The 17661-nt window shown below is 48.2% G+C and overlaps 1 protein-coding gene and 1 pseudogene across 1 annotated transcript in view; one reads left to right on the top strand and one right to left on the bottom strand.

Annotated features, from left to right (window-relative positions):
• The window catches only part of SDE2 (SDE2 telomere maintenance homolog), a 39325-nt gene extending 23048 nt beyond the window's left edge, over window positions 1-16277 (top strand). Inside the window, exons 8-10 of the transcript XR_004030082.1 lie at window positions 4364-4438; window positions 8892-9121; window positions 15429-16277. The gene's annotated coding sequence lies outside the window, so the exon portion shown is untranslated. The remainder of the gene's footprint in view (window positions 1-4363; window positions 4439-8891; window positions 9122-15428) is intronic.
• LOC115835136 lies at window positions 6880-7133 on the bottom strand (annotated as a pseudogene).
• Window positions 16278-17661: the final 1384 nt, after the last annotated feature.

Consider the following 17661-nt stretch of genomic DNA (forward strand, 5'->3'; position numbering starts at 1 on the left):
ATGGCCAAATCCTGTGAGACCCACCTTTCCCCGTCCCTACACTCCCCTACATACCATAAGTGGCAGACTGATGATTAGGTGCAGCTGGCCTGGGTTGGGCTAGGCCCTGTTCTTTTTTTTTTTCTTTTCTTTTTTTTGAGACGGAGTCTCGCTCTGTCGCCCAGGCTGGAGTTCAGTGGCACGAACTCGGTTCACTGCAAGTACCGCCTCCCGGGTTCACGCCATTCTCCTGCCTCAGCTTCCCGTGTAGCTGGGACTACAGGCGCCTGCCGCCACCACGCCCGGCTAATTTTCTGTATTTCTAGTAGAGATGGGATTTCACCGTGTTAGCCAGGATGGTCTCCATTTCCTGACCTCGTGATCCGCCTGCCTTGGCCTCCCAAAGTCCTGGGATTACGGACGTGAGCCACCGCGCCCGGTGCTCTGTTCCTTCTGATTCTTGAATTCTCAGATTTAGCTTCAGTTTTCACTGTACAGGTGGTGAATAAATCATTTACAGTCTTGCTGAATATCCCATAACATTATTACTTCTGTCCTCAACAAACAACGTTATCTTAATCATTTGCTGTTGTATTCCGCTAGAGGAATTTCAGTATCTGTGTATACAACCATGTCTTTATTTTTGTGTTATCAAAAATAAATCTGGGGCTGGGTGCGGTGGCTCATGCCTGTAATCCCAGCACTTTAGGAGGCCGGGGTGAGCGGATCACCTGAGGTCAGGAGTTTGAGACCAGCCTGGCTGACACGGCAAAACTCCATCTCTACTAAAAATACAAAAATACATTTGTTGAAAAAAATGATGTATCTTTTGTTTTCTTTGAGACAGGTCTCACTCCGTTGCCCAGACTGGAGTGCAGTGGCAGGATCTCGGCTCACTGCAACCTCTGCCTCCTGGGTTCAAGTGATTCTCCTGCCTCAGCCTCCCGAGTAGCTGGGACTATGGGAGCGCTACCATGCCCAGCTAATTTTTGTATTTTTAGTAGAGATGGGGTTTCACCATCTTGGCCGGGCTGGTCTTGAACTCCTGTGCCATCATAGTTCCCTGCAGCCTCAAACTCCTAGACTCAAGTGATCCTCCCACCTCAGCCTCCTGAGTAGCTGGGACTACAGATGTGTACCACCATACTTGGCTAATATTTAGTTATTTTTTGTAGAGATGGAGTCTTGATATGTTTCCCAGGATGGTCTTGAACTCCTGGCCTGAAACGATCCACCCACCTTGGCCTCCCAAAGCGCTAGGATTGCAGGCATGAGCCACTGCACCCTGCTTTGTTGTCCTGTGGGTTTTAAAATACAGGTTTCCCAAAATTTTCCTTGGGGATATGAAAGTGGATTATTTTCCCTTCTTCCCAATCTTTTATGTTATTCTAAGCTTTCTATGATCACATTTTTTTTTTTTTTTGAAACGGAGTCTTGCTCTGTCACCCAGGCTGGAGTGCAGTGGTGTGATCTCAGTCTCAGCTCACTGCAACGTCTGCTTCCTAGGTTCAAGCAATTCTCCTGCCTCAGCCTCCCAAGTAGCTGGAATTACAAGCATGCACCGCCACGCTCAGCTAATTTTTGTATTTTTAGTAGAGATGGGGTTTCACCATGTTGGCCAGGCTGGTCTCGAACTCCTGACCTCAGGTGATCCACCTGCCTCGGCCTCCCAAAGTGCTGGGATTACAGGTGTGAGCCACCGCACCTGGCCCAGATATACTTTTATAATAGTAAAAAAAAGTTAGGGCTTTTTTGTTGGAATATGCATATCATGATGATTTAGTTCAATTTTATTCAACAAGTGCCTGCTGAGCACCTGCTCTGTACTCTGCTCTATACCAGCCCGGGATGCCTCCCTCACCGAGAGAACTCAAATCTAGCAAGAGCAGGTGGCTATGATGTGACTACAGTTGTTGTATACACACAGCGTGCAGTAATGAAGTGCAGTCATCCGGGGAGTGGGTGGAGGTGTGGCATTCCATCTGGTGGAGTGAGACGAGGTCACTGGGGAGGTGAATTGAGCCCTGGGTTTTAAAAGCTACCTCCCAACCCAGGCAAAACATGGACATATGCTGGGCTTGGGGACTTGCAGTGGCCTTGCCTGTCGGTTTTTATTTTTTTCAAGACAGAGTCTTGCTCTGTCATCCAGGCTGGAATGCAGAGGTGCCATCATAGTTCCCTGCAGCCTCAAACTCCTAGACTCAAGTGATCCTCCCACCTCAGCCTCCTGAGTAGCTGGGACTACAGATGTGTACCACCATACCTGGCTAATATTTAGTTAGTTATTTTTTGTAGAGATGGAGTCTTGATATGTTTCCCAGGATGGTCTTGAACTCCTGGCCTGAAACGATCCACCCACCTTGGCCTCCCAAAGCGCTAGGATTGCAGGCATGAGCCACTGCACCCTGCTTTGTTGTCCTGTGGGTTTTAAAATCTTGTTGTTGAAAAAAATGATGTATCTTTTGTTTTCTTTGAGACAGGTCTCACTCCGTTGCCCAGACTGGAGTGCAGTGGCAGGATCTCGGCTCACTGCAACCTCTGCCTCCTGGGTTCAAGTGATTCTCCTGCCTCAGCCTCCCGAGTAGCTGGGACTATGGGAGCGCTACCATGCCCAGCTAATTTTTGTATTTTTAGTAGAGATGGGGTTTCACCATCTTGGCCGGGCTGGTCTTGAACTCCTGACCTCATGATCCACCCGCCTTGGCCTCCCAAAGTGCTGGTATTACAGGCGTGAGCCACTGCACCTGGCCTAATTTCTGTATTTTTAGTAGAGATGGGGTTTCACTATGTTGGCCAGGCTGGTCTCGAACTCCTGACCTTGTGATCCACCTGCCTTGGCCTCCCAGAGTGCTGGGATTACAGGTGTGAGCCACCACACCCGGCCAGAATTTCCTTTCTTTTTAAGGCTGAATAATATTCCATTGTATGAATAGACTCCACTTTGTTTATCCATTTGATTTGTTTGTTTTGAGATGGATTCTCACTGTAGCCCAGGCTAGAGTGCAGTGGCGTGATGCCAGCTCACTGCAACCTCCACCTCCCGGGTTCAAGCGATTCTCCTGCCTCAGCCTCCCGAGTAGCTGGGATTACAGGTCCACACCACTATGCCTGGCTAATTTTTGTATTTTTAGTAGAGATAGGATTTCACCATCTTGGCCAGGCTGGTCTCGAACTCTTGACCTCAAGTGATCCGCCTGCCTTGGCCTCACAAAATGCTGAGATTACAGGCGTGAGCCACCCGCACCTGGTCTGATTGTTTTTTTAAATGCAAATCAGACCATGTCACTCTTTTGCTTGAAGCTCCTCAGTGGCTGCCTATGGCTGTCAGGGTCAGAGCCTCACCACGGCCTGGGTTTCCTCCTGTGGCCCCTGGCCTTCGCCTCCTGCTCTATCCTTATCCTGAACTACGCCAAGCCCTTTCTCAACCCCGCCTCTTGCTCCCTCTGTCTGGAACTACCTTCCCAGTCCTTTTTGTGCCGTTCATTCTCAAGTCACCTCCTCAGCGAGCCCTCCCTAGTCGCTCCCTTTCATCACCCTGTTTGCTTCCTTCCCATTATCTGGTTTCCCTGGAGGCTTCTGTCTGTCTCCCCTCACTGGAATGTGGGCTTCATGGCACAGGCTCATCGGGGTCACTGCTGTGTTCAGGGCTCAGTAAGGATGCCTCGGTGCACCTGGATGCGGCGCTGGCCGGCTGGCTGGGGGTGCCACCTGGCGTGATTTGTTGTCACTTGCTCACCTGTCCTAGATGCTGTTTATAAAAATACTAATAGAACCAGGCGTGGTGGCTTATGCCTGTAATCCCAGCATTTTGGAAGCCCGAGGTAGGTGAATCCCTTGAGCCCAGGTGTTTGAGACCAGCTTGGGCAACAGGGCAAAACCTTGCTTTTTTTTTTTTTTGAGATGGAGTCTCTCTCTGTTGCCCAGGCTGGAGTGCAGTGGCGTGATCTTGGCTCACTGCAACCTCTGCCTCCAGGGTTCAAGCAATTCTCATGCCTCAGCCTCCCAAGAAACTGTGACTACAGGCACGCACCATCATGCCTGGCTAATTTTTTTGTATTTTTAGTAGAGATGGGGTTTCACTCTGTTGGCCATGCTGGTCTTGAACTCCTGGCCTCAGGTGATCTGTCCATCTTGGCCTCTCAAAGTGCTGGGATTATAGATGTGAGCCACCGTGCCTGACCCCTTACTTAATTTGGAGTAAAGGCAAAGACCTAAGTGATATTTTTTATGTGTTGCAAATATCTCCTCCTACTCTTAGCTTTCCATTTCCTTAATGGTGTCTTAAAAATTGTATTATTGAATATAACATACATACAATATGAACAATGAATAAATCATAATGTACAATGTGAATTTTTTTTTTACAAATGAACTGTGTAACCAGCATCCAGATCAAGAAACAGAACATTATAAGAACTCCAAAGCCCTGGAGACCCCTTCTGGTCACCACCTTCCAAGGGTACCATTATCCTGACTTGTATAAATGGAATCTAAAAGAATGCAAGTTTTCTTTTGCTTGTATGATGTATGTGGGATTCCCCATGCTGTTTCATTCATTCATGAGTAGTGGTCATTCATTCATGTTCGTTGCTTTATAGTATTCCAGTGTGCACCAATTCATCCACCCTACTGTTGATGGACATTTGGATAATTCCCAGTTTGGGGGTATTATTAATGGTGCTGCTATGTGAAGGAGTGGCCTGCCCCTCCACACCTGTGGGTATTTCTAGTCGGGTGGGATGAGAGACTGAGAAAAGAAATAAGACACAGAGACAAAGTATAGAGAAACAACAGTGGGCCCAGGGGACCGGCGCTCAGCATACCAGGGACCTCCACCGGCACTGGCCTCTGAGTTCCCTCAGTTTTTATTGATTATTATTTTTATTATTTTAGTAAAAAGGAATGTAGTAGGAGGGCAGGGTGATAATAAGGAGAAGGTCAGCAACAAACGTGAGCAATAGAATCTATGTCATAATTAAGTTCAAGGGAAGGTACTATGACTGGACGTGCACATAAGCCAGATTTATGTTTCTCTCCACCCAAACATCTCAGTGGAGTAAAGAATAACAAGGCAGCATTGCTGTAAACACGTCTTGCCTCCCGCCATAGGGCAGTTTTTCTCCTATCTCAGAATTGAACAAATGTACAATCGGGTTTTATACTGAGACATTCAGTTCCCAGGGGCAGGCAGGAGACAGTGGCCTTCCTCTATCTCAACTGCAAGAGGCTTTCCTCTTTTACTAACCCACCTCAGCACAGACCCTTTACGGGTGTCGGGCTGGGGGACAGTCAGGTCTTTCTCATCCCACGAGGCCATATTTCAGACTATCACATGGGGAGAAACCTTGGACAACACCCCGCTTTCAGGGGCAGAGGTCCCTGCGGCTTTCCGCAGTGCACTGTGCCCCTGGTTTATTGAGACTAGAGAATGGTGATGACTTTTACCAAGTATACTGCTTGTAAACATTTTGTTAACAAGGCACGTCCTGCACAGCCCTAGATCCCTTAAACCTTGACTTCGTGCAACACATGTTTTTGTGAGCTCCAGGCTGGGGCAAAGTGGCTGGGGCAAAGCTACAAATTAACAACATCTCAGCAAAAGCAACTGTTGACAGTACAGGTCTTTTTCAAAATGGAGTCTCTTATGTCTTTGCTTTCTACATAGACACGGTAACAGTCTGATCTCTCTTTTCCCTACACGATGGAACATTCTCTCTCTCTCTCTCTCTGTAGCAATTTTACTGAACTGGTGCTGCTCCTTTCGTAGGAGGATTCACCCATAGGCACTGTGCCCAGAATCAGCCTGAACATGCTAGAACTTGCTTTTGATCAACACCTTGTATTAGGGACAGAACTAGAGGGACAGAACTAATAGGATGTATGTATATATGAAAAGAAGTGTATTAAGGAGAATTGACTCACAAGATCACAAGGTAAAGTCCAATGATAGACTCTCCGCAAGCTCAGGAGCAAGGAGGCCAGTAGTGGCTCAGTCTGAGTCTCAAAACCTCAAAAGTCGGGAAGCTGACAGTGCAGCCTTCAGTCTGTGGCCAAAGGCCGGAGAGCCCCTGGCAAACCACCAGTGTAAGTCCAAGAGTCCAAAAACCAAAGAACTTGGAGTCTGATGTTCCAGGGCAGGAAGCACCGAGCACGGGAGAAAGATGAAGGCCTGAACACTCAGCAAGTCTGCCCTTCCATATTCTTCTGCCTGCTATTTCTAGCCACACTGGCAGCCGACTGGATGGTGCCCACGTAGACTGGCGGTGGGTCTGCCTCGCCCAGTCCACTGCCTCAAATGTTAATCTCCTCTGGTACCACTGTCACGAAAAAAACCCCAGAAACAATACTTTGCATCCTTCAATCCAATCAGGTTGACACTTTTTTTTCTTTTTTGAGACAGAGTCTTGCTCTGTCGCCCAGGCTGGGGTACAGTGGCGCGATCTTGGCTCACTGCAACCTTCGCCTCCCTGGTTCAAGCGATTCTCCTGCCTCAGTCTCCTGAGTAGCTGGGACTACAGGTGCGCGCCATCATGCCTTGCTAATTTTTGTATTTTTAGTAGAGACGGGGTTTGCCGTGTTGACCAGGCTGGTCTTGAACTTCTGGCCTCAAGTGATCTGCCTGTCTCAGCCTCCTCCCAAAGTGCTGGGATTACAGGTGTGAGCCACCACACCTGGCCACAATCAAGTTGACACTTAATATTAACCATCACACACATGAACATATTTCTGTTGAGTATATACCTATGCTGGTCACAGGATATGTAAATATTCAGCTTTAGGAGCTATTGGGAGAAATAGCAACACTTGATATGCATATATATGTATTTTTTTGTTGTTGTTGTTGGTTTTCACATTTTTATTGGGAGCCATGGGAGGGGCCTCTTCTGTCAGTGGAGGTGCTCACAGTTTCTTCAGCCACTCCAAGCTGGGGCCCTGGGGGCCCTGGGGGTGGCTGCGCATGTCCACATGTTCCCATCATCATGGACAGGCACTGGATAGTTTTAGGGTGTGGTCTCGTTGATTGTGATGGAGTACTTGGTGTAGGGGCTGAGTGGGGGCAGAATTACAGCGAGGCTCCCGATGATGAAGGAGACCACCAGCACTGGCTCCTTGGCCCAGGCGTTCTTGAGGAAGGCGCCAAGTCTCACAACCATCTTGGTCTTGGCCATATATATATATATTTATTACAGTGGGAGTGTGTGTGTTTGTGTGTGATTAGCGATTTCATCTCACTATGTTGCCCAAGCTGGTCTTGAAGGGCTCAAGCAATCCTCCCACCTCAGCCTCCCAAAGCACTGAGAATAGAGGCGTGAGCCACTGTGCCTGGCCACATCGTGTATTAACTTGCATTTCCCTGATGACTAATGAAGCCAAGCATTTTTTCCTGTTGATTGGCCACGTGGATATCCTCTTCTACCATGTGCCTATTCTAGTCTTTTGCCCATTTTGTGAGTTTTTTTTTTGTTTTTTTTTTTTTTTTTGAGAAGGAGTCTCGCTCTGTCGCCCAGGCTGGAGTGCAGTGGCGCGATCTCAGCTCACTACAAGCGCCGCCTCCTGGGTTCATGCCATTCTCCGGCCTCAGCGTCCCGAGTAGCTGGGGCTACAGGCGCCCACCACCACGTCTGGCTAATTTTTTGTATTTTTTTTAGTAGAGACAGGGTTTCACCGTTTTAGCCAGGATGGTCTCGATCTCCTGAACTCGTGATCCCAAAGTGCTAGGATTACAGGCGTGAGCCAATGCGCCCGGCCGCCATTTTTTTCATTGAATTGTCTGTCTGTCCTTTTCTTACTTTTTTTTTTTTTTTCAGATGGAGTCTCGCTCTGTTGCAGTGGTGTGATCTCAGCTCACTGCAACCTCTGCCTCCCGGGTTCAAGAGATTCTCCTACCTCAGACTCCCGAGTAGCTGGGATTACAGGGGCCCACCACTAAGCCTGCCTAATTTTTGTATTTTTAGTAAAGATGGGGTTTCACCATATTGGTCAGGCTGGTCTCGAACTCCTTACCTCAGGTTATCCGCCCACCTCGGCCTCCCAAAGTGCTGGGATTACAGGCGTGAGCCACTGCGCCCGGACTCTTACTGACTTTTAGGAGGTTTTTCTATATTCTGGATTCAAGTCCTTTGTCAGATATATGAATTATGAATATCTTCTCCCACACTCTGGCTTGAATTTTCATTCTTATTGGTGTCTTTTGATGAACAGGACTTCTTAAATTTAATATAGTTTAATTACCAAGTTTTTGTAAATAAGAATAGCCTAAATCAATACTGCGAAGTCATATTATAGCTATTATACCAGTAACAAAACAAGAAAGCTAATTTTGAAACTTCCCTGTACTGCTGAGGATTCTGGGAAACAAATACTCTCATTTCATTGCTCAAGATTTTTTTTTAATTTTTAATTTTATTATTATTATTATTACTACCATTATCATTTTTGAGGCAGAGTCTCACTCTGTCGTCCAGACTGGAGTGCAATGGCGCAATCTCGGCCTACTGCAACCTCCGCCTTCCGGGTTCAAGCGATTCTCGTTCCTTCACCTCCAGATGGGAATACAGGCATCCACCACACCCAGCTAATTTTTGAATTTTTAGTGGAGACAGAGTTTCTCTACTACAGAGAGAGGAGAGGCTGGCCAGGCTGGTCTGGAACTCCTGAGCTCAGGTGATCCGCCCGTCTCGGCCTCCCAAAGAGCTGGGATTACAGGTGTGAGCCACGGCGCCTGGCTGAATTATTATAAAATACATAATTTTTAAACATTTGATAAGCTCTTGCCCTAACCCTTCCTCTCCTACAGGAAGTCTCATAGTCGCTGCCTGAATCCTCCGGCTTGACGTAAGTTAGAAGAGCAAGAGTTTTTCCATTAACCAGTTAGGGACTCTGGGCAAGTCCTTTGACCTCTCTGTCCTCAGTTTCTTCATCTGGGAGGACCCTCTGCACCCCCTGGGTTTAGAGAAGAGATGACCGTTCAGCAAAAGCACCTGAAGACAGCGCTACAGATGCACGGTCAGCGCCGTGATTCCCATGTCTGAAGCGACCCCTGCTGGCTGCCGGCCCGGGCTCAGGGTCCACCGAAGCCAGTCTCCAGCCCCTACTTCTGTGCTTCCTGGAGGGCACTGCCCCGGAGCCTGGGCAGCTGCAGGTAGGTGGGTCTTCTGAGTCCGTTTTCCCCACTCCAACCTTTCCTCTTCTTTCCTCCTCCCCCCGCTACAGCCTGGGGTGGGGCAGGGACCCTGAGAGACCTCACACAGTTCTTCCAGGTAACTATCCCCCACCCTTGGACATTGCTCGACCACTTTAGTGTGCAAGACCTTTTTCACGAATACCCTTTCACTGGCGTGCTCAGAAGGAAATTTCTTTGAATGTGTGGGTTTATGAAGACAGCTTATACAGCCAAGAAGTACCTCCTTCAGAAACTAAAAATTCTGGCCAGGCGCTGTGGCTCACGCCTGTAATCCCAGCACTTTGGGGGGCCGAGGCGAGCGGATCACAAGGTCAGGAGTTCGAGACCAGCCTGGTCAACATGGAGAAACCCCATCTCTACTAAAAATACAAAAATTAGCCTGGCATGGTGGCACATGCCTGTAATCCCAGCTACTCGAGAGTCTGAGGCAGGAGAATTGCTTGAACCTGGGAGGTGGAGGTTGCAGTGAGCAGAGATCCCGCCACTGCACTCCAGCCTGGGTGACAGAGTGAGACTCTATCAAAAAAAAAAAAAAAAAAAAGAAAGAAAGAAACAAACTAACTAAAAATTCTAAGACATCCCGAGGGAGGATAGGACTCTTCCCCTAGGCATCCCCTCTAGCTTAAAGTGTGTGGCGGGTGGGGTCTGGACCACAGGTTCTGGTGCCTTGCTTCATTCTCCATCCCCACACTTCATGGAGTTGATGTTCTCACATCTCATGGTTGATCAAACGGAGTGTCCGAGTGGTTAAATAACTTGCCTAAACTTCTAAGTAGGTAGGTTAGGCAGGTTATTGGTGGAATTTATCTGTCGAGACTTCAGAGCTTGTGCATTAAAAATAAAATAGGATAGCCGGGCGCGGTGGCTCACGCTTGTAAACCCAGCACTTTGGGAGGCCGAGGCGGGCGGATCACGAGGTCAGGAGATCGAGACCACGGTGAAACCCCCGTCTCTACTAAAAATACAAAAAATTAGCCGGGCGTGGTGGCGGGCGCCTGTAGTCCCAGCTACTCGGAGAGGCTGAGGCAGGAGAATGGCGTGAACCCGGGAGGCGGAGCTTGCAGTGTGCCGAGATCGCGCCACTGCACTCCAGCCTGGGTGACAGAGCGAGACTCCATCTCAAAAAAAATAAAAATAAATAAAATAAAATAGGATAAAAATCTTTTTTTCTGATTATTTAAAAAAAAGCTTTCAGAGATTCTGGAAAATGCATAAAGAATATAAAGATGAAGCTAAACATCACCCAGATGTCCTCAACTCAGTAATAGTCATTGTTAATGTTTTGGTAAATATCCTTGTTTGTTTGCTTTTCTGTGTATATTGACTGAAATCATATATTATGAGTGATGATATGTGTTCCTTTTTGATTTGACATTGCATAGTATGAGCTTTCTTTATGGCATGTAAAATTCTTCCACACGTGGTTTTTAATGACTATGTAACAGTTTTCTCTTGTATGCACCATCATTTGACCTTTCTTGTTTTGTGAGGCATTTGCATTTCTTAATTTTTTTGAAATTGTATAAAATCTTTGCATATTCACCTTTGCCTGAATCTTAAATGATCTCCCTGGGACATTCACAAATAGGCCCTTACTGGTGCTAGTCTATGAATATATATACATATATTTTTTTGAGACGGAGTCTCACTCTGTCGCCCAGGCTGGAGCATAGCAGCGCGATCTCGGCTCACTGCAAACCCTGCCTCCCAGGTTCAAGTGATTCTCCTGTCTCAGTCTCCCTAATTTTTGTATTTTAGTAAAGATGGGGTTTTGCCATGTTGGCCAAGCTGGTCTTGAATTCCTGGCCTCAAATGATCTGCCCACCTCGTCCTCCCAAAGTGCTGGGATTAGAGGTGTGAGCCACCATGCGCAGCCAAGGATATAAATATTTTTAAGGTTCTTAACACATATTACCAAGATACTGCATGACAAGATGACACCTGTAAGCGTGCCTAACAACCATCTCACTGCTCCCTCACCAACGCTATTCCCTTCTCAAAAGAAGTCTTTTTTTTTTTTTTTGAGGCAGGGTCTTGCTCTGTCACCTAGGCTGGAGTGTAGTGGCATTATCTTGGTTCACTGCAACCTCCGCCTCCCAGGCTCAAGCAATCTTCCCACCTCAGCCTCCCAAGTAGCTGGTACAACAAGCGTTTGCCACCATGCCCAGTTAATTTTAGTATTTTCTGTAGAGGTGGGTTTCACCATGTTGCCCAGGTGGGTCAAAAGAAGTCTTTACTAATTTACTGCCTGAACAATGCCACCTTCCGCTGATTAAGGCTGTTTTTCTTTGTTTTTTTTTTTTTTGTTTTTTTTTGAGACAGAGTCTCGCTCTGTTGTCCAGGCCAGAGTGCAGTGGCACAATCTTGGCTCACTGCAACCTCCGCCTCCTGGGTTCAAGGGATTCCCCTGCCTCAGCCTCCTGAGTAGCTGGGATTACAGGCGTGCGCCACCGCACCCAGCTAATTATTTGTATTTTTAGTAGAGACGGGGTTTCACCATGTTGGCCAGGCTGGTCTCAAACTCCTGACCTCGTGGTCTGCCTGCTTCGGCCTCCCAAAGTGCTGGGATTACAGGCGTGAGCCACCTCAGCCAGCCAAGGCTGTGTTCTAAGGCTTTCCACACTCTATAGATGATGGGATCCTTGCTGAAAGCAGTGGGATCAAAGAGCCTCTTGGATTCCTTATTTTATTTTGTTTTTATTATTTTTTGGCACAGGGTCTTGCTCTGTCACCTAGGCTGGAGTACAGTGGTGCAAACACAAATCAGTGCAGCCCGACCTGCTGGGCTCAAGGGATCCTCCTGCCTCAGCCTCCTGAGTAGCTGGGACCATGGGTACATGCCACTATGCCCAGCTAATTGTTTAATTTTTTGTAGAGACAGGGTCTCACTTTGTTACCCAGGCTGCTTGAACTCCTGAGCTCAAGCGATCCTCCCAAAGTGCTGGGATTACAGGTGTGAGCCACTGTGCCCGGCTCCCTTTTATTTTGTTTTTTAAAGCATTTACATAGTGTTTTCCATGTTCTGGGAACTGTTTAGAGCCTAATAAATAGCAAGTGATTTACAAAACCTAGAAAAAAGACTCTATTATCCTCCTCATTCTGCAGATGTTGAAACCAAGGCAAGGAGAGTACCCAAGACCACCTGACTCTGGAGTGGTGAACTGGGTTCCAGCCTGGGCAATGTGGCTCGGGGCTCTGTGGGCTTGGCCAGCACATGACATTGCCTGGGAGTGGGCGCAAGGCCACTCGGAAGCAGGAAGGGAAAGTGCAGGCTGGAGGGGTCTCTGCTGAATGAAGAAGCCAGCATCCTTGATGTGGGTCTCAGCCGCGGATTTCCTGACTCATCACTTTATTTCTTTTAGGCTCAGTCTTATTTCTTTTTCTTTTTCCCTTTTTTTTTTTTTTTTTTGCGATGGAGTCTCTGTCACCCAGGCTGGAGTGCACTGGTGTGTTCTCGGCTCACTGCAACCTCTGCCTCCTGGATTCAAGTGATTCTCCTGCCTCAGCCTCCCGAGTAGCTGGGATTACAGGCGCGCCACTATGCCCGGCTAATTTATGTTTGTTTGTTTGTTTGTTTGTTTTTGAGATGGAGTTTCGCTCTTGTTGTTCAGCCTGGAGTGCAATGGCATGATCTCGGCTCACTGCAACCTCCGCCTCCTGGGTTCAAGCGATGCTCCTGTCTCAGCCTCCCAAGTAGCTGGGATTACAGGTGCCTGCCACCATGCCCAGCTAATTTTTTGTATTTTTAGTAGAGACAGGATTTCACCATGTTGGCCAAGCTGGTTTCAAACACCTGACCTCAGGTGATTCGCCCGCCTCAGCCTCCCAAAGTGCTGGGATTATAGGTGTGAGCCACCACGCCTAGCCAATTTTTGTATTTTTAGTAAAGACAGGGTTTCACCATGTTGGCCAGGCTGGTCTCAAACTCCTGACTTCAAGTGATCCACCCGCCTTGGCCTCCCAAAGTGTTGAGACTACAGGCGTGAGCCACTGTGCCCGGCCATCCCAGTCTTATTTCTTTAGGTGTCCTGCGCACTGGTTCATTGACGGTCTTTCAAAGCCAGGTTACGTTAACTGGGGCCAGTGTCCTTTAGGGTGGCAAGAATGCCACTTACTTTGCAAGCAAGGCTGTGGCTCAGCCCTCCTGCAATGAGGCAAGAGTAGAGGCAGGTCTGAAGAGATTATCCCCGGATTATACCTGTGCGTCCCTGTGCCAGGGCCTTCTCCAGGCCCACTGCTCAGCCGGTGGCAGGGCTGCATCTGTTCAGTCAACGTGGAAGGGCCTCTGACCCCAAAAGAAGGAAAATCTGAAATCAGCTGCTCAGTGGGAAGCTAATGGAAATCCACATTAGCATGGCCTGGGCCCAGCCACACTTCATATCCTGTCCACTATCATCCTGTTAACTAAACACTGAGCTCCTCAAGGGTGGGACCTGGGCTTTGTATCCCCAGCTCTGAGGTGGCTGATGATGGATAGGTGCTCAGTAGATGTGGATTGCATGAATGAACTGTGGATGGGATTAGCCTGCTGCCCAGAAGTAGCTCATCTACTAGGATTAGGAGATTGTTTACCCATTAGATTAAGGGGCCAAAGGTGCAGCCTAGACTGGTCAGGGGGCGTGGGTTCAAATCCCAGCAGGACACCCTGACCCTGTTGACATGGCAGTCACACTGCAAGGCCTTGAATGAATTAGTTTGTGCGTTTTGGCCTCAGTTTCCCTTCCAAAGTCCTCCATTGTTTTGAGGGTAGAAATAGAACACGTGTGACAGCAAGGAGACCCAGCCTGGGTAGATGCAAACGCTGCACACTGAACTTTAAACGGGGATCAGGGAGCCACAGGGTTCCTCGTTCACTCCCATTCTTTTATTTTTTATTTTATCTTATTTTGTTTTTAGAGACGAGGTCTCACTATGTTGGCCAGGCTGACCTTGAACTCCTGGGCTCAAGGATCCTCCCGCCATGGCCTCCAAAAGTGCTGGGATTACAGACGTGAGCCACTGTGCCCAGTTCACTCACATTCTTGGTCCTTCCGAAGAGAGGCAACACCATTTGAAGCTTCAGGGTAGACTTTTTCCCCCTCATCAAAAATGATTTTCTTACAGGGGGCTCTGCTCTTTAGATAGTGCTGCAACCTCTGGGAGGCAGGAATCGAAGCCACAAAGCCCTCTGGGGATCTGCCTGGAAATATCTCTCACTGCCTGAGGCCGGACTCTAGGAAGTTCTAAATTCTCCTCCCACCTTTGATAAATTAAGAAAAAACCACAGTGATGTGGCAAAGGTAGAGGAAGGAAGGGTCCCATCTCCGCTGCTGTGTCTTCATTGACCATGCCTTCCTTCAGAAACCCTTTCCTCTCTCGACTTTTCTCACTTTCCTGCTATTCTCCCAGGCCCCAGCTGGGACCCTCCGCTCTCCCTAGGACTGGACCCAGGTGGGGTCAGTGGGGTACTCATCTTGGAGGCAAAGTCTAAGAGGGCACCAAAGAATTCAGTAATCAAGATAAACAATATTTTAGTTTAACATTTTTAAGTGAAAATTAACACCAAAAAATCACGATGAGCAAAATATCAAAATATATATATATATTTTTTGAGACAGGGTCTCACTCTGTTGCCCAGGCTGGAGTACGGTGGTGCAATCACAGCTCACTGCAGCCTCGACCTCCCCAGGCTTAGGTGATCCTTCCACCTCAGCCTCCCAAGTAGCTGGGACTATAGGCGTGCACCACCATGTCTGGCTAATTGTTTTTGTATTTTTTGTAAAGGTGGGGTTTCACCATGTTGCCAAGGCTGGTCTTGAACTCCTGGGCTCAAGCAATCCCCACCTCAGCCTCCCAAAGTGCTGGGATTACAAGTGTGAGCCACTGTGGCTGGCCCAAACTTTTTTTTTTTGAGACAGAGTTTCACTCTGTCTCCCAGGCTGGAGTGCACTGGCATGATCTTGGCTCACTGCAACCTCCACCTCCCAGGTTCAAGCGATCCTCCTGCCTCAGCCCCCTAGTAGATGGGATTACAGGCACACGCCACCATGCCAGGCTAATTTTTGTATATTTAGTAGAGACGGGGTTTTGCCATGTTGGCCAGGCTGGTCTTGAACTCCTGACCTCAGGTGATCCACCTGCCTCGGCCTCCCAAAATGCTGGGAATACAGGTGTGAGCCACCGCGCCCGGCCCCAGACTTTTAAATAAATTCAGAATCAGTCTCTCTCTTTCTGTGACATTTGTTTTTGTGACATCAGGTATTACTTCTGTTTGGACAATTCACAGATTTCTCTTTTAAACACTGACTTCCTCTCTTGAGTAAAAGTTGTGGGTCTGCAGCTGCCTTCTGAAGACCCATGGAGAGGTCCACTCAGGGAGGACGTGATGCCTTCTGCAAAGAACCAAAGAGGAGCTGAAGCCTTCAGCCAACAGCCATGTGAGTGAATCCTGCAGGTGGATCCTCGGGCCCCAGGTAAGCCTTCAGCCGACTACAGCCCTAGCCGACATCTTCATGGCAACCTCATGGGAAACCCCGAGCCAGAACCATGCAGCTAAACTGTTTCTGGATTCTTCATCCATAGGAACAGTGAGACAATAAATGCTTGGTGTTTAAGCCACCAAGTCAAGATAATTTGTTACACAGCAATCTTTCTCTGGAGAGGTTCTGGTGGACGTCTCCAAAAGGCTTCATAAGTGTCCTTCTCCTATATTATCTGATGATGGCCTCTTCCCCCCATGGCTCCAGGTACCACCTACATGCTGTGCTGATGTTGCCCAGGGTCATGGTTCCATAACTTCTCCTCCCAGATTTCCCACAGGCTCCTCATCACTCAGACAGAACCTGATGTCTTCTCCCTTGAAATCTGGACCCGCCTCCTCTTACAGGCTGGGAGTCTCCTCTGCCACATCTACTCAGTCCTTGGTCACCATAGACTCACCTCCTGGATTGCTAGTGGCTTTATCCCATTTGCTACTGCCATGATTCAGGTCCCACAATTTTTCTTCTGTGTGACTACAGAGGCCACTCCTCCTGGCCTCCTTTCCTCCATTCCACACAAGGCTGCTGAGCGAGCTTTTCAAACCATGACTGTCTCAGAAAACCCACTGTCTTCAGAATAAAGTGGAAACTGCTGATATGGTCCCCCACTCCCGTACCTCTAATGACCGCTAGGTTCAAGAACCAAGACCTCGTTGGCTTGCTACACAGATACATACAAACCAAGCCATGGTGGATCTGAGGGGCCGGGCTCAGCCAGACTGGTGGTTCCTCATGCTGGGACAATGCAAACAATCAGACCCCTGCTACCCTCCCCACGAGTGTCAGACCAGCCTCGGGCCTTTGCTCCATGGTCCTCAACTGAGGAGAGAATGTGAGCGACCTGTTTAAGGTGACCGTATATATGTTATCTATTTCATACCAATTTTTAGAAAAGGTGGTTCAGTGGCTGGGCACGGTGGCCCACGTCTGTAATCCCAGCATTTTGGGAGGCCAAGGCGGGTGGATCATGAGGTCAGGAGTTCAAGACCAGCCTGACCACTAAAAATACAAAAATTAGCCGGGCGCGGTGGCACACGCCTGTAATCCCAGCTACTCAGGAGACTGAGGCTGGAGAATCACTTGAACCTGAGAGGCAGAGGTTGCAGTGAGCCAAGATTGGGCCACTGCACTCCAGCCTGGGCAACAGAGTGAGATTCCAACTCAAAAAAAAAAAAAAAAAAAAGAAAAGGTGGCTTGGCTCACTCCAGTGAGAGCTGCCATCCCCATGGCCTCCAGACGGTCTCCAGACTGCCTTGCAGAGGTCATCCCATCCACCTAGCTGGAGCCTTCCTTTTTCACGGACTCTACAGGTGTTTTGGTAAAGTTTGGGCTCCTACATACAGTCCCCCAATCTGCATACCTCAGAGGTTTCTCCAGGCTCTGGGCACAGGTAGATGCTCCTTTGTTTAGGGGAGGCTTCCTCAGGACAGAGGGAAGAGGCCACCCAGCCCTGAGGTCAGTACCCCTAGGGAAGCCCAGAAGCTGCCCATCACCCAGATTGAGAAGGGATCTGGGTGATGTCCAAGGTGGCCTCTTGTGCTCACAGTCCCTGTGGACCTGCCAGTGGATAAGGCCTCGATGCATATGCTCCTGTCCATTGCAGTCAGCACATGGCTGAGATTCACAATGGGAGAGCTGCCCAATGGGAGTCTTTGTCCAAGAACAAGTGTTCATTATGATGACTCCCAGCTCTACTTTCTCTATGGTAATAGATGATGGCTTAGGTTGGTCCCCTTTGAAGAACTGACTGTAGAGCAAACAAATACTTGGGGGGAACATAAAATACTTTAAGATTATAATTCATATTCTCAGAATGATTCCATAATAAAAAAGAAGCTTTGGACATTTTAATATTACTTGTGAAAATAAAAACCCAAATGTCACAGCCAAGAGGAGACAAGACAACTACATGTAATATAGTGTGATGAATGGGATCCTGGAACAAAAAGTGGACATTAGCTAAAAACTAAGACAATCTGG

This window comes from Nomascus leucogenys, chromosome 5 (genome assembly GCF_006542625.1).
Source record: "Nomascus leucogenys isolate Asia chromosome 5, Asia_NLE_v1, whole genome shotgun sequence".
Taxonomy (NCBI): Eukaryota; Metazoa; Chordata; class Mammalia; order Primates; family Hylobatidae; genus Nomascus; species Nomascus leucogenys.